The sequence below is a fragment of the Harpia harpyja genome, chromosome 1, assembly GCF_026419915.1.
Source record: "Harpia harpyja isolate bHarHar1 chromosome 1, bHarHar1 primary haplotype, whole genome shotgun sequence".
Taxonomy (NCBI): domain Eukaryota; kingdom Metazoa; phylum Chordata; class Aves; order Accipitriformes; family Accipitridae; genus Harpia; species Harpia harpyja.
Genome location: NC_068940.1, coordinates 44,993,104 through 45,009,683, shown reverse-complemented (window position 1 = coordinate 45,009,683; position 16,580 = coordinate 44,993,104). Strand labels below are relative to the sequence as shown.

General features: G+C 40.3%; 1 protein-coding gene across 1 annotated transcript in view; it reads right to left on the bottom strand.

Annotated features, from left to right (window-relative positions):
- The window catches only part of ASIP (agouti signaling protein), a 41,273-nt gene extending 38,919 nt beyond the window's left edge, over nt 1-2,354 (bottom strand). The window contains exon 1 of the mRNA XM_052790241.1: nt 2,216-2,354. The gene's annotated coding sequence lies outside the window, so the exon portion shown is untranslated. The remainder of the gene's footprint in view (nt 1-2,215) is intronic.
- Nucleotides 2,355-16,580: the final 14,226 nt, after the last annotated feature.

The window sequence follows — 16,580 nt, the reverse complement described above, 5'->3', positions numbered from 1 at the left end:
CAGGTAGAGCGGAGCATGAGGAGTAATACAGGGAAGAAAGAGGCAATAGTGACGTAAACTTAAAGGTCGCAGACATACGTTAATTACCGCCACTAAAATTTTCTAGATAAGCTGCTTGTCGCATCTGTTTCAGCTCTGATCATGTCTGTGGTAGGTTTTCAGGACTTTAAATTGTAAATGTTTTTAGGGAAGGGATTTTCATTACTCTTTGAAGTACCTGCTGTATTCCTGACCACTGCAAAACTAATACATGGTGCATCACTATGCCTGAAAATATCAAATATATGCATGACATACATATATTCTCTATATATAAAATGAGGTTTGGGAAGCACTTCAATATTTTACATTAAATTCTTATATTCTTTGCATGTTAAATTACAAGCTCTAATGACAGTTGTGACCATCCCATGAAAGGAAAAATAGTATTTTAGTTAAATAGCTAATTTACATTCTACATTCATAGCTTAGTTTACTCGGGTTACAGTCGTAACATTTTTCACACCTTAGTGATTTACTGCACTTTGAGGGATGTGTCTAAGCATTAAAAGAGGTTGTGCTGTTGGTATCTTGGAACCTCCTAAGTGAATTTTAATTGTTCAACTACATCTACTTTCTAACTAAACATAGAAAAGGATTTTAAGTACCCCGTAATATTCAGTTAATGTTCCCATATTTCTGTTGCAACAACATTTTGTATCAGACGTTTCTCAATTGTGATACTGTATGGATAAATCAGTACATTTTTTGTTGCAAAGACATTTGAAAGGGAGGGAAAAAAATCCCTCACAAAACCAGCATTACAGTAAATTTTTCTTTTACAAAAAGTTATCTGAGCTTGCATCCTCCTTCAAAAAATGGAGTGAGCGTTCTTGGAAACTTGCTAGAATTAATCTTAAAGCATAAAGCTTCTTTAACGTTTGTGTGAGAGCCACAAAACTGCACGCGCATGAAATCAAGCATCCCATTTAAAGACCTATTCATTAAATTCTTCAAATATTCAGAACTCCCACCTTCTTATTTTCTGTACAAGAAAGGCAATGGACATCTGATCCTTGTTAATACAATCAGTGTGTTTACAGGTTTCAGATTTTTACGCACATCATAAAAACATCTTGTATACATCTGAACATATACAATGTATAATGTTTATAAATAAGACTTGCTGGTACTGGAAGAGGGCAACAAAAATTTTTGGAAAAGGCTTAAAAACCCCCTGATCTAACATTCAATGAAATCACTCCTGAAACAGAAAACAAGATGTAACTCTCCACAATGAAGAAACTACTTATTTTTTGCCTATAATATAAAGAATTTGAGCCCAGTACAAGACAAAATTCTAATAGCAGAAAAAGTATGTTTCATATGAAAAGATATTTATAAGTCTTAACTGTCCAATTTCTGAAGGCAAACTGATAATTTAAAAAGCAGAAAGAAAACACTATCTTTCCCATAAAGGAGAGCTGCAGAAATTAATATTTTCATTTAACTAAAACTTGTTGTCTCCTTTTTTCATATATTCATTTTTTATTTCACAAAAACTGTTGAGTAGTTATTACCCTTCATGTTTCAACTGACCAGTGCTATTATTTTTAAATTAAATGATATATATCTATTTATGCATACCTATAAGCAGAGTATTTAAACCATAGATTTCTCTGGCCCCTGAATTTTCATTTTAGCTTGCTAAACAAATCCATATCACACCTACAGTTCTTGCTGGAGGTATATCTTCCTAAAATATTTTGTTGTAATTTAGAAAAACAGTAAAAAAAAAATTTATGAATAATTTATGAACAACAGCAAAACATCCACTTAAATAACAAATAATTTACTCACCCCAGGCATGTAGCAGAGGTGAATGTACTTCCAGCCAGATTTGAAAGTCATAGCTGAAGTGCTGTACATTGACTGGCAGTTCTGGCTTTTCTCATTGCAAGGAATTTCCCTGCAAGTCAAGTGAAGCTAATCCTGCTAAATCCTTTGATTTATCTAGAGCTTCCTAGGTAACTCATGTTTTAAGGCCTTTCTATAGATTAATTTTTCTTAAAAATAAACCACCAAAGAAAACGAGGTAACTGTAAAAACTGCTGTTGCATTAAGGCGTCCTGGCATTGTAGTATCAGCCTAAGGGCAGCAAGGAACAGCAGGATAGGCTCAATAAATTTTGTTTAGCTGCATCAGAAATGAACGTCCAAACGCATTTACCACATACCTTTCTTATAGGCCTTCCGCTGTCTGTATTTTTAACTTTCTGGTTCTGCTTCCTTTTCATATAAATCAGAAGTTAACCTTCAGTCAGTGAATTAAAGATGTGAAAGGTCTTGCTTATATTGAATATCCAAGACACATTGGCAGGGGCGGTACTTCGAAAGGGTTATAATTTTTTTCCTTCCTCTCCAATACAATGTCAAATGGGACTACTGCTGTCAGTTCACGTGGTCCTTTGTACTTACACAATAGAAGTTTATACATCAAGTATGTAAAACATAGGAGACCCAGTGTGCAATTCTAGAGGAGCAAGCAACTGATAATTTAGTTCTATGATGTACATGTTTATACAGCTGTGACCTATTGGTTACTTGTTTAGTGCCTTTGGGATTGGCAGCTATTAAAAGTTGAAAGCAAAGGCCTAAAGACTGTATTTGGTATCGTCTTGATAGCAGGTTACTTCTACAGGCCCATCATGGAGGGAAGTCTATTGGTTTGGTATCTTCCTTTTTGGAGGCATGAAGGGGAAGAATGTTTGGTCCAATGGGGTTTCCAGGTTTTCTAAAAAAACAAACATCCTGCAAAAATTAGGTATCACTAACCAGGTATTTTGCCTCCTGCAGGGGCGTGAGTTCTCATGACGTCCAGACCCAGAGTCCTCTTTTCACCTCAGTAATGATGGGCAACAGCACTGGAACGTTTGAGCATCCAATGCTAAAATCAAGACACTGAGTGCTGGGTATCTGTCAAATTTGTGAGGAACTGAAAAAGCTCAATGAACTTTGGGGGACTGTAGAGAAGGCAAATGCCTCTTACCGGCTCCTTTGCTGGGTTCCCTTGCCAGGAGGTTCTGATTTAGCCCCAGGGCTCTTCCATCAAGGATGAAGTTGGCTTTTAGTACAATGTGCAGCTGAGGACTTGGGGCTGCTTCTGTTTTGTCCCCTTCTGCAGTTGGAAACCTCTTCCTTCCCCAACAGAAGAGCATTTCCTTCTCTCCCACTCCCAGGACACTCACTGATCCCATATGTGCTGCAGCTCTGCTCTGGCAACTTGCTCAGGAAATGGAGGAACACCAATGGCTAGGGGAAGAGGAGGGAGAGTGCAGCTGGCCTCCAGCTCCTCTTCTTTTTCCACTGCTAAAGTAGAGAAGGACCACACTGTCATGGCCTGGAGACAGAATATGGGGCAGGGACACATCAGGGTCAACTACTGCAGAATAGGGTCTGACTTGGCCATGTAGGGCAGCAGGGTGAGGCACAAAGCTACCATAACGAATATTGTGATTGTACGGGTGCCTGGTTGTAATGCGTGGTTAGCATCATGCTACCACTGTGGTGTTGGTGCATCATCCATCCTTACGCTGAAAGTGTTGTGGGCCATACGCTACACAGCAGCTGTGTCCTGAGTCAAGGCTGTGCCTGGGCACTGCTGACTCTGGGCTTCAGGGATGTGGCCAAAAGCCTTTTGTGCTGGGGATCATGTGGAAGAGCCCATGGCATTTTGTACAGTCTGATTCATGAGGTGTTCAGCTTGTACAAGCTATAGTCACAGAAAAGAAAGGTGCAGATAATACTACAAGAATTGTACTCCCTTCTCCCTCTGTCTTCTCCTTGGTCATCATCCTCCATTGTGTGAGTCAAGTACTGGGAGGAGAGGCTGTTCTTCACAGCAACCAGATGGATCTTGTATTGATAAGAATCAAAGGAGAAGGGGAGAGAAAGAAGTCCGGAGCTACAGCATCCAAAGCAATTCCTGCTTCCCTGGTGGCTGGAGATGACAGTTTGGTGGAGTGAGTCCTGCTTCTGCTAGACCTGCTTGATTAACGGTCCATCTGCCTCTGGTAACAGGGCCCAGGGTAGGTTCTCCTCTTGCATTTCCCTTTCTGCAGCTCTGCCTTTCTCAAGTGTAAGGGTATTTATTTGAATGGAGATTTTTATATAGCAATTACTAAGCGTGAATAAGCATTGTGTAGTTTTAAAAACCTTTTCCTCATTTTTACTGCATGCAAAACTTGATTTTTGTTTTTGCTAGTGGCATGACAGCAGTACTGGGCTGAAAGCATTGCACATGGAGAGCTGTGCTTTTTCACAGTCCAGAATGTACCACAAACAGGTTGCAGGAGCATGTCAGTTGATGCTAAGTATGGGGACTGGAACTACACATGTAAGCAATTTATTGATTCAAGTTTTCCCAAGAAGGAAATAAGAGAACAGAACAACTTGAAGCAGATAAACGCTTAAAGATTGAGACCTTAAAAAAGATGGGGAAATAATGTCTTGGACATTATTTCAGTGAGAAGAAATTTCTAGGGTCTTTTTCTTAAGTTTTGGGGTTGTGCAGGCTCTTGGACATAAAACCTTCAATAGCTGGAAGTAAGGCTTTCAGCAGATGAAAATATTCTCTATTATCTAGTTACGAAATTACAACTTTTGTTGTAAGCTGTCAAGATAGAGAAACAAGAACAGGTAATACAGAATTTACACTTTAACTGTGGTTTAATTTGGAAAAGTAACCTTGTAAAATCCTTATTTCATTTTTAAGGGGAAACCATGTAATTTGTCTTCCTTCTCAGTATTTTCCCTGCTTTTTGCTCCTGTTTCAGTTTATCTGGTTTGCATCAGGCTGAACCTGGCCTAACATATGGCTAGCATATAGCCTTGCCAGAACCAGCTGGAGCCTCATCACAGTTGCCTGAAACCTGATTATTTCAGCTTCCTATGACAGTGATTACAGAGGGAATCTTCCCTAGGGAATTTGGTTGTATATTTACTCTTAATTTTTATATTAGAAGAAAATAAAGGTGAGAATGGCACTGACATACTTTTGTCACCGAGGCTATTTTAAGCAAAACTTCTTTTTTTTTCTAGAGGTGTTTTGATTCTGACTGTCCATGATGCAATCTCTCTTCTCTCCAAAAGCTATAAATTTGCCTACTATCCCCTTTCACACATCACAATTATATTGTTCAATTTTTCTGTTAGCCTAGAAGTAATAATATTTAGTACTGAGTAAAAACATTTAATATTGAGGACCAGATCGTCAGGTGATAAAGTTAATAGGTCCAAATGCAATTGTCATTTTAAACCATCTGTAAATTTTTACCTCAAGGTTCTTTGCAGCTGGTGTAGAAACTCCTAATAATACCAGTTTGAAAAGCCTCTTTGCAAATGGGCATACAGGACCAACGGAAAAAAGAAAAGACTAACTTTGAAACAAGGAAAAATATGTCTTTTTTCCAGGATGGAATTAACTAAATTCCACAAGCCCATCAAGATCTGCAAGAAGGCTCTTGCCTTTGTGCTTACTTAAAGACTATATGGTAAAATCTTTATGGCCAAGATACCCTATATTGCCTATCCTTTTTGAACAGTTCTTCTTGTAGTATTTACCATCTTTGCCTAGTTTTCTTTTTAATTAGGGTGGGATCACTAAGATAAAAAGTAAAACATATACCAGAAGTCTTCCTAAGAATTATGCATTCAGTGAAAGCAGTATATTGCAGAGGAAACTTCAGTGCCTTGTCATTAAAAATGTACAGCGATTTGTTTCAGGACCCAACATAGCTCCTGTTGTGGGGTGTGTATTTCTTCTCAACACTGTAGAAGAAAACTCCTTTTTGTTTGAATAATTTCTGCTTTCACAAGCCTGTGAGATCAAGGTGTCTGTATTAGTTCAGCTGCCCGATGCTACGGTTGGATACTAGGTGTTCAAAATGAGTTCTGCAAGGTGGAAGGACACTGTCTGGCTGAAGATACAAATGCACTCCTTGAAACCAAGATGTTTGACAGGTATATGTGTGTTTGTCAAATACATACTCTGGAGTACTTATTCAGTATCGAACGCAGCATGTTATCATGGTATTGCGTATGAAAGCAGACTAATACTTTGTCCAGAGGGCCGGGTGGCTGCCCAAGTTCTCCCTGCAACTGCACTGCCCCAGCACTGGTCAGGGCTTCTTCCAGATGAGTGCTCCTGTATGTATTTTCTGTCCAGATGAAACACTTCCAGCAGTGTACCTATCCCTGGTGGAGACCAGGCCAGGAGGCCTCCAGGAGCCTTTCAGCTCCTCTTATGGAGTCCTGGCAGTCCACCATCAGGAGAGTGAACATGGGTGTGTAAGGCACAGACCTGGCTTGGAGACACATGGCTGTCCAAGTCATTGCATATTTGGAAAAACTAGGTACAAATATGCTTGCAGTGTCATCAGAACTGGGCAAATTAAGTAACTGCTTTATTCTAAAATCTGCTGTAAAACAAAGGAACATGGGTTGTTTTCATCAGCTTGAAGAAGACGTAGAAGTTAGATGAGCATGTGGGAATTTAGATGAGAAGTAGATGAGCTACAGTTTTGATCTTTTCTCTAAATAGATGATGTCAAGCAACTGACAGACACTCTTGCTGTTCACTCCATCAGAGAGTGCTGCAGTTGATTGGGACCACAACACTGCCAGGTGGAAAAAATAGTTGTGTCTTGGAAAGGGACAATGAATGAGGCATTGTGAAATAGTTGTGTAGTTGTGTAAATATTATGGGCAGAGTGGGCTGTGCAGCCCAGGGACCTCTTCCGCACCCTGTAGCACCCTCTCCTCTGAGTGCGGCAAGTAAGATTTAGTGCCTGCAGCTCCTCTCTCTTTACTTACCATATTCTCCTTTGCTTTATCCAGGGAGCAAAGAGCTCTTTTTTTTTTTTAACTTTCCAATCATGTAGTAATTCTGCTTACATCAATTTTCTCTCAATAATAAAATATCCTGTTCCTCTAGTCTATGAGCTGCCCCTCTAGTATTATAGTGAAAGTGGCTAAGAACCCCCCCCCCCCCCCCAAACCTCCTGTCACATCGGTTTTAAAACCCTGGGATAATTTCACAGTGTCAGGGTGCCAAGGGCTCCCCAGCCCCAGCGGCCCTGGGCAGAGTCCCCGGGGCTCCCCCCCCACCCCAGGGCCCCATGTCTGCTCCAGCCCTGGCACCAGGGCTGGGCTGGGCTGGGCTGGGGGGCCTGTGACAGCTCTGTCCCACCTGTCCCCCCACCTTAGGTGCTGTGTAGGTGTGGGAATGGTGGAGACATCGAAGGCAAAAGTAGAAGCAGAAGTGATACAGCTTGGGGGACCCCCACTCCAGTGTGGCCATGAGGCTGGTGGGTCCGTGCATGGCTGTGGCAGTGCTTGCAGAGCATAGCATGAGTGTGCTGGCCCTAGCTTGGGTGTTTCTGCATTCACCTGCATCACACAGTGCTGATACACTGAAGGAATCACCTTTCACCTCTGCAGGACACCAAGTAGATGTGTGTCCCAGAAAGCGCAGGCATGAAGCTCCTTTCTGAAGCGTTTCCACTTTTATATCATCTATTCATCATTGAGCTCTTCTAAGAACCAGAGGTCTTCCGTGAAGCGCATGGTCTGGATGTAGCTAAACATGCTCCTCTTTGCCTCCCAAATAAAAGATAATCAGGTGTATTCCCATACAGTCTCTTTGAATGGGATGTGTTTCTCTGGACTTCCAGAAGATTCCTAGGGTTGTTAGTCTAATTTATCACTAGAGTCATCCAAAAAGTCAAATTTTATTTAATAAAAAGTTTTACATTGGAGAAATGTATGCTTGGTTTCTTTTGTGACTATGGAAAAAATGTTAGCCATTGCAAAGAAATTATGATGCCTATATGGCTGGTGGCGGGTCCTCCCTTAGTGCTTTGTTGGGAACTGGGAAGAACAGAAGTCTCGCCTGAGGTTTGTACATGCCAGTTTGAGTGCTCAAGCCAGTCAGCTGTGAAGCACATTGTTTCCCTTTCTGTAAATGAATAGAAACTCTAAAATTAATATGATAGATGTAATTGAAGGGAGGTTTCTCAGTCTTGCTGAGTGGATGAATTAAAGCTACTGTTCTCTTTTTGTTTAGGACAGGGTGCCTGTATTCCTGCCCAGAAAGTCCCGGACAGAAATCCGGGACTAACGCATAGGGAGCTTTGAGTGAGAAGAGGCTGGTTTGCATGGGCACGGCTCTCTCCCTGGTGTCAGGCAGCCTGCGTGGAGATGCTGCTCCCGCTCCAGCTGGGCTGCCTAATGCCTGGGACATGGTGGTCCTGCCTGCACTCCACCACAAATGCATTCGTGAACAAGAGACAACATCTTCATCTTGCTGTCCATAAATGGTACATGCACAGCCATGTCCCTGGCTGCAGGCAGTCCAACTGGAAATACCTTTACTGCACTGAGTGGATTGCCAGCTCTAGGAAATCCATGGCAATTTCCTAATTTCTCCAACCTCTCTTCCCTATCTTCCACCTGAACTCAAATTGCAGTGGAAAAATAGGGCATGCACCCCACAGATCTGAAAAAAATAGATTACTTATCAGAAGTTTCACTGGACCTGGTATTTTCACCAAAAGATCTGATTTTATTTGGGTGGAATTTTACAACAAAAACTTTAGCAAAGTGTTCTCAGCTGAAATGGTATGTCTACCACACACCTATAAAATGTTGTGTGCGTTTTTATACTGCACTGTGACTTACCCGTGTAGGGTTTGATAGACTGCATTAATTTTGGTCATCTCTTCCTTCTCAGAGAATACACATATTTTACTGCTCTTCCAGTTATAGAATTATGTTTAGTATTATACTGTATTCAAACTGTTTGCTAAACAGCAAAAAAGGCTAAAAAGTATATGACTTCTTAGGATATAACTTGTATCATAGAGGTATTTTTCTTCCTTTATAAACTTATGAAAAATTTCCTGTTTCTAGTGAAAATCAACAGTAATTAAGAAGGCACATGATTACAGTGCTAAAAAGAAATCTCTTTTTTTTTGGTTAAAGCATGTTACATGTCAGTGGTACCTGTGTTTCTGAGGAAGAACATGAAAGTCCAAAAGATATTGATTTCACCTATAAAGCAGTTGCATATTAATGTATACAGCCAAAGTATATGAAGAAAGTGCTTCTTTAAAATTGGAGAATTTGATAATTTCTGTTTATTTTCTATCTGATTTTTGCATTAGTTCACAAATATGGGCTCTCATGGGACTCAGTGCACCTCTGTTAATGTCTGCTTAAATAAGGAGGTCATAAATATGGAAGACTGCGTATAGGCCAGCTAATATTCCTCACAGGTAAGGTATTTGCTCAATAGTTGAGTTTCTTTTTTCTCCTTTGTTATCTGCACATTTCACACGGAGCCAATTGTTGGGTGTCCCACACAAGTCTGATGGGACTAGGATGTTTTATCTCCTGCCTCAATAGCATGGTTTGATGCTATGCATTGTGCTTACCCTCACCGAAGTCATGCTTTAAACTCGTTGGTGAGAAGTTTATCATTCTGGAGACATAAAGTCAACCTCAGAATTTCTAGGTGAAGTTCCCTTGCTTTGAAGATAGTGTCTACAACTGAGTTGCAGGTACTACCCTCTTTATCTGGAGCTTTTAAAGCAATAGGTAGAAATATTTAGTATTCAGGCAGAAGCCGCAGTCCTTACAGATAGAATTCATGTTACTAAATGTAGATGTCAACAACTAAGCTAATCAGCCTACAATTCTTTTACTGTCAAAAGGCAGAAGAGGGTGCATTTAGAGTATCTTTTCCTAAAAGGAACATCTGATATAGGTTGGATGACTCACATCCTGGAAATGTCTGGTTTTCTCCGCTGGATAAAATGATGCATTTGCAGATGTCTAGACTAATACGCAAATAAAAAATAATAATGCACAGACTACTTGCAATGAATAATTGAAGCAATTCTACTAATGCAGAAAGCTTTGTTTCAACAGAAAACATTTTGGAAAGCCTAAGTAAATGTATGTACGTTAATGAAGCAGCAAAGACTAAGACTAACAGGATTTTTCTGTTAGACAGATGTTGAGCAGTAAGAAGTAGTATTATAATATGTAGTTCTTTAAGACAACGTCTAGCAAATGATTAATTTGTATGTGGGTATTTGTGCTTATGGCCTTTCTATGAAAATCATGAGACTTATAATAACTTGGAGTTTGGCTGTCCGACAATGTAGACAGTGAATGAAGTGCAGAAAAACTTCAAAGATTGAGTCTCCAGATACAGAACTCGTAGGTTTGTTGGAACACATTTAGTCAGCACTCAGAAAGTGGAATTACCATGTTAATGTCTTGATTCTGTGGTATTTCTAGGATCCAGAACAACATTTGCCCCATTTTTTAAAAATCTTAAAATGAAAACAATATTCATGTCTTTGGACCAAGTTTTGAAAGGCTTAATTTATCAAGGTTTATTAAAGACCTGAGTGCTTGAAAAGGGCAATGGAAGTAAAATACTATCACCATTTTAGGCTGACTATCCATAGCAGCATCTGGCCTTGATATCCTCTTAGATCTAGGGTGGATAGATTCTGGTGTTTGAAACCCTGATGGGGGAAGGTCACATTCCCATCCAGATGTTACATAAAGTTCTTCTTTCAGTTGACTTACAGATGGGAGGTGGCATCTCCTTATAACTTGTCAGTTTGAAATGATACAGTCTTTGAATCTGAGAGGAGGGTTTCATGGCAAAAATCTAGCGAGTCCTTGAAAAATAATTCTTAGGCTAAGAATGCTCTTTATTTTTGTACTTTGGTTCTTTGCAAAGAAGTCAATGCTTTATTGTTGCTCTCTTAATAAGTGACACATTTTTTTCTTGTTTCTCCTTCCTTAAGGGCTCAATTTTGTTAAATGTTGCAGTGTTTTGTCTAGGTTGCCTCTCTTGCCCCATGTGGGTGTCGGTCTTCTTAAGGATGGGCAAATTAACTAAGGCAAATACTGACTTACCATAAAAGGCACATGGAGCTCAGCTCCATTTTTGTGCTCAGAACAAAGATAATTTAATTTTATTTTTTGCTTCTAGGAGGAGCAGATTTAGAGGCTGACCAGAAAAACATGCAGGTCATGGGGATTGCTTTCCTTTTTAGAGCAATTCCACTGGTTGAACTGCACATAGAGCTTCTAGGCAGGTGAATTCTCACTGACTGGAAACCAAGGATAATCAGAAATGCAGGCTGAGAAAGTAAATTACCATATTTCTTATCTGACAGATAGAGACAACTTGGCCCAGATTGCATGACTGTAAGTATGGAAGGCAAATAAGTCAGATTAGGTTCATTTCGTGTGGAGCAGAGAGAGAACTGAGATATCCAAAGTTAGAAGTATAGTGCAAGATCTGAGCAGGAGATGGTGGACAAAAGCAGAATTTACATTTTAGTTGCAATGAGATTCCCTGAAGCCTTCTTTTCTCCTGGCTCAACAAGCCCAGGTGTCTCAGCGTCCCCTCACAGGGCAAGTGCTCTAGTGCCCTGAGCATCTTTGGCCACCCTCTGCTGAACTCTAGTTTGTCAATGTCTGTCTTGTATTGGAGAGTCCAAAACTGGATGAAATATTCTACACATGGCCCAGTGAGCATTGATATGGGGGATAGTGAAGATAGAAGGGAATGTTGAAAGGGATAATTGCTTCCCTTAATCTCCTGGCTGCACCCCTTGTTCCTACAGCCCAAGCTGCCTTTCACCTTTGCTGCCAAGGCACACTCTTTATGTTCAAATTACTGTCTGCCAATGTCTCTAGGTCTTTTCCAGCAAAGCTGTTCCCCATCCAGTCTGTCCCCAGCCTGTATTGTTGCAAGGGGCTATTCCTTTCCCAAGTGCAGGACTTTGCATTCGTCCTTGCTGAATTTCACAAGGTTTTTCTTGGCCCATTTCTCCAACCTGCCTAGGTCCCTCTGGATGGCTGCTGTGCCCTTGAGCCTACTGCAACAGCAAGCGCTCTGTTGCCTCCAAGTCACTGATAAAGATATTAAACAGGACACATCTCAGAATAGGCTCCTGCAGTACTCCACTTTTACTGGTCTTCAGGTGGTGCATGACCCATTAAGCACTGCTCTCTCCGTCCCATCATTCAACCAGGTTTTTTACCTATCTAGTTTTCCAACTATCCAGACCGTGTTGTCCTAACGTGGACACAAGAATATTGTGGTAGACGGTGTTCTCTGCTCTCTCCTCATCCAGAAAAGTCAACTTCCCAATTTCTATTTAACAAATGTCTATTAATAATTTCAGTGTGACTATCAGAAATTGATCCAACCAAGTTAGTATTAAATAGATCACAATATTACCCTGATCTGGTGATCAGCAGGTAGAAACAATAGTGAGTGGCCAGGGAAGACAACCCTTTCTGCTCCTGCAGATTTAAAGGGATCAGCAGTGGTGCGTATGCTTGCTGCTTTTGCTAGACATACTGAGTTTTGTGGCTTTTCCCTCTGTCTGTTGTAAAAGGTAAGGTAAAAGACCAATATTCAAATTTGTCTTGAGGCTCTAGACAGTGTTCAGGCAGATGAAGCAGCGTTACTGACATACAGATCTTGGTATAACTTGCTAGTGTAACCTTTATGCAGGGAGAGAAAGAAGCTTGCAGATTCCTATTCTGGCTTAAGTTTATTGACTTGGCACAACACAGATCTTTTTCAGACACAAAAACTTTATTTTAAATGGGAAAAAAATAAAAACCAAGAAAGAAGGAGGTCAGAAATGCCATCCAGTGAGGTTGTCAGCATAGACCTGAGCAAGATGCCTGTGCAGTGCAGGCTGCACAATACTTCAATTCAAAGAAGCAGAGCTTAAAACAAAAACAACGAGCAAAATTAGAGCAGCATCCTAACTAACTAACTAACTAACTAACAAACTAACAAATGATATGTTTCTTTATCAGTGTGTTTGTTCTACAGTAGTCCTCTCTTTCAGTCCTCTCTGTAGGTGGAGCTTGTTGTAAAATGCTCTAGGAAGCTAATAAAAATATGTTTTCAGTTTGTTCTGGTCATAGTTATTCTGATGATGAAATTTAATTTACATTCATACTGTCCCAGACTTCATGCCTTTGAAGTTGCTGAGGTTTATAACTCTGGTGTCAAGGAGACCAACCTGTACCAAAGACCCTTAGAGGAAATAAGAGAAATAAACCCTCTCCTGCTCAGCCCTGCATAGGGTGAAGCCTGCAGAGCTCCGTGCTGACTGCAGCATGTGCAGAGTACAGCACTGCTCTCGGATTTGCATACAGACCAGGCTGGGGAGCTGCCCTGCCCTGACTGCCTCCTCGTGAGTCTTGGGTGTCCTCTGCCATCTCCTTTGTGCTTGAAGATAATCGTGCTATTGGGACACGTCCAAATAGGACAATGTTTCCAAAAGCTGTCCTGGCTTTGTCCCTATTTGCTCTGTGTATTTTCTCCTACTTCAAGGCAAACTGAACATATTCAGGCACAGTATAATAAAGAAGTTGGGAATTTGGAAGAATAGCTGAAACTTGTAATGATGGATGTCAGGTCATGAGAGCAGAAAGCTGGTGCCCTGCTCTGATCTCTTGAATAAACTTTTCTTCAACCTCTGGAGAATAAGCAGTACTTGGGAACAGGGGAAGAACATCCTCTTACAAAGCTTGGAAAGAGCAGAGTAGGTGTTCACAGGAGGTAAAGCCCAGAATGAACCTTGGAAAGAGATGAAAGTGTCCAGAGGGAAATAGGGGCCAAAAAGCACCTGAGCTCTGGCATGGGATTCAAGTTTGTGTTTGTGTGGATTTAAGGGTGGAAAGAGAAAACTGGAAGTTGGGCTCTGGTAAATTTTTGTAAGATACTTAATAGAGAAGGGATTTCAAGATGGTCTACACAAAAGCCAGCATTTATTTTTATGACCCAGTCTAGTTAGTAACATTTCTTTTCCTAAATAGTCAGCAACAGATTATGATTTCCTCAGATAATCACTTATCTGACTCTTGACTGACTTACTGTGGACACGTGTTTCAGTGCAATGCACTATATCTGATAAATGTTTGAGATATTAACTATTTTGGGTAGAACCATGCTTGTGACTTACTATCTCTCTGACTGCACAAAACCAACTCTTTTCAGATCCCAAAGCAAACGCAGTGACATCAAAAGTGAATATCTGGAGGTATTTTCCTGTGTTTCAGTCAAAGCAGCTGTCTGTAGGGACTTTAATCTGGTAGTTGTATATTTCTGTATTTCTGCAGGGACTGGAACCTCAGCTGAGTAGACTTTCAGTATTTGCAGAATTTTCTTTTCCTTGTTTGCATAAACACAACTTTGAAATAATGACCTGGTTTTAAGCCTAAACTTTCAGAATTGCCATTTTGCAAAAATGACAGTTTGACAGGTTGCAATATTTTCCCGAATATAGAACAACCATCTGAATATTTAAGAATAGTAAACATTGTCATTTACAAATAACAGTAAATTCAGTCTATTGCAGCTGTTCTTTAGTATTTATCATGTAGATTTGTCTGAGAAGAAATAACAAAATAATATGAAAAAAAGAAAAGAATGAAAATGGTTCATACCATTTATGCTTCTGGTGAAACAAACCACATTGTTTTCGGTAGGAAATTCTTGCTGAATTCAAGGTGTTTGATTATTATTAACTTCAGAAATAATAGGAATAGTGGGGGGGAAATAAAGAAACTTTTTGCTGAAAGTAAAGCAAGACTTGTTTTTAATCAGATTTTGAAAGAAATTATTTTTCATGGAGATGGGAATATAAGTTCCACCTTAGAAGGTGGTTTGTGGGTTCAAGATACTAGCATATAAAGAATAAAATTACTCCTGGAATATTTATCTGAGCTTGGGTTCATATGAGTCCCCTACTGCTTTGTGTGCTTATTCAATGAAAGAGAAGCTCAAGGTTTTTTAAACATGCATTTTTTTAAACTTGATCATTGATTGCAATTTTATAGAGTGAAAGTTTAACCTCTCAGTCAGTTTTGCAGTAAAATTCCATGCCAAGCTGAGTGATAAATAGAGGATTGCCTGTGAAGCACGAATCGAAGGAGAAAGAAATTATGGTTCTCTGCTTCTCCTCAAAGATAGAAATACACAAAACTGAAAAAGAAATAAAGCAGTTCTTTGAACTTCAAAAATACTGCTTAAATAGATTTCTGCTGAAGGCAAAATGTTTACAGACTATAGCATGAAGAGAAACATCTGCTTGTGGATGGCAGCTGAGAACCGAACATGTACCACAGTAGGACAACATCTGGAAGTGACACAGTGCAGGGTCTCCTGGTGGAAAAAACGAGATTTTATAGTATCTGTGCAAGGAATGTATCATTTGAAAACTGTATTCAGTAGTATGACTGCTGGGAAACCAGTGTAGCTTTTTTTGTCCCCGCTTCATTGGTACATAGGTATGTAAATAAGCAAACCTGAAATCTTTTGATGTTTTCCAGTAGCTTCTCTGCTGCAAATTCTCAGTTGATGAGGATGAGTAAAGTTCATATAATTGATGAAGACTTCTGTCTTAAAAAAAAAAACTGAAAGACTTTCTAATGTGTTTGTTTCTTTAGAAAGGTCTCTGTCTGGGCTTTTGAGAAGTATACTTGGATAAGGATCGTCACAGGGGTTGAAATGAAATACTGGCAGTTGAAAAGTGTGGGACTTGCCCCAGCAACACTGATGGTGGCTGTGAGCCATGCTGCAGCAAATGAATGCTCTCTGCTCAAGCCTAACAGATAGCTGCTATTAACCTGCTGCTGGAAGTACTGTCCCCCTTCCTAAAGTTGTGTTGCACAGGTACTAAGCTTTAGTTCAGATTTGCGTCCCTTTAAAAGCTTAAGGTCTCTCAGCATCACCCATGGGACAAATTCTTAATCTGAATTTTCATTTTGCTTTGACTCCAGCAGTGCACAAGGAGTGAGTATTTACCAAATATCTTAGTCACCTAGTGCAACGAGAGGTATTGGAGCAGAGGACGGTATGGGAATGAAAGCAGAGAGCTGCCCTGTCTGGCTTTCTCACTCCAGCCCGTGCTCATTACTCTCTCAAGTAATTCAAATTTTGATCTCAAAAAGAGAATTTAGCTATCAGCATTTGCTCACTGTTCCTTAATCCCAGCTTCACAGTCACTCCACTGCCAACAGCCCAATTGTTTGTCAAAATGAAGTGGTTTAAACCACAGCGTGGTGGGGATTTTTGGATTGGTTTAGGGGGATTGTTTTTTTTCCTCTCTTAAGTTGAAGTATGAAATATTGCTGGGGTAAGAATTGTCATTCACAAAAATATGCTTGCCAGGAGGAAAATTGCTCTCCATTCCACATGGATACGCCTCTGGTGCTGACTAGTAGGTGCTGAAATGCTCACATTCAAGAGAACTGGGAATTAAGTCAAAATCAGACTTCATAATGATGGCACAAGAGATGTGCCATCTCTTGTGGAGCCCTCCATTACGTCCAGCTCTAGACACTTCAGAGTTGCTTTCTGCAGTGGCACAAATCAGCCGTCTTGAAGCATCCTGGTTTATGATTACTTGTGGTCACTTGAGATGTACTTGTTGAGGGGTCCTTGCTTGGTGGCCGTGGCAGGTAGTCTACTCATCTTGAGAG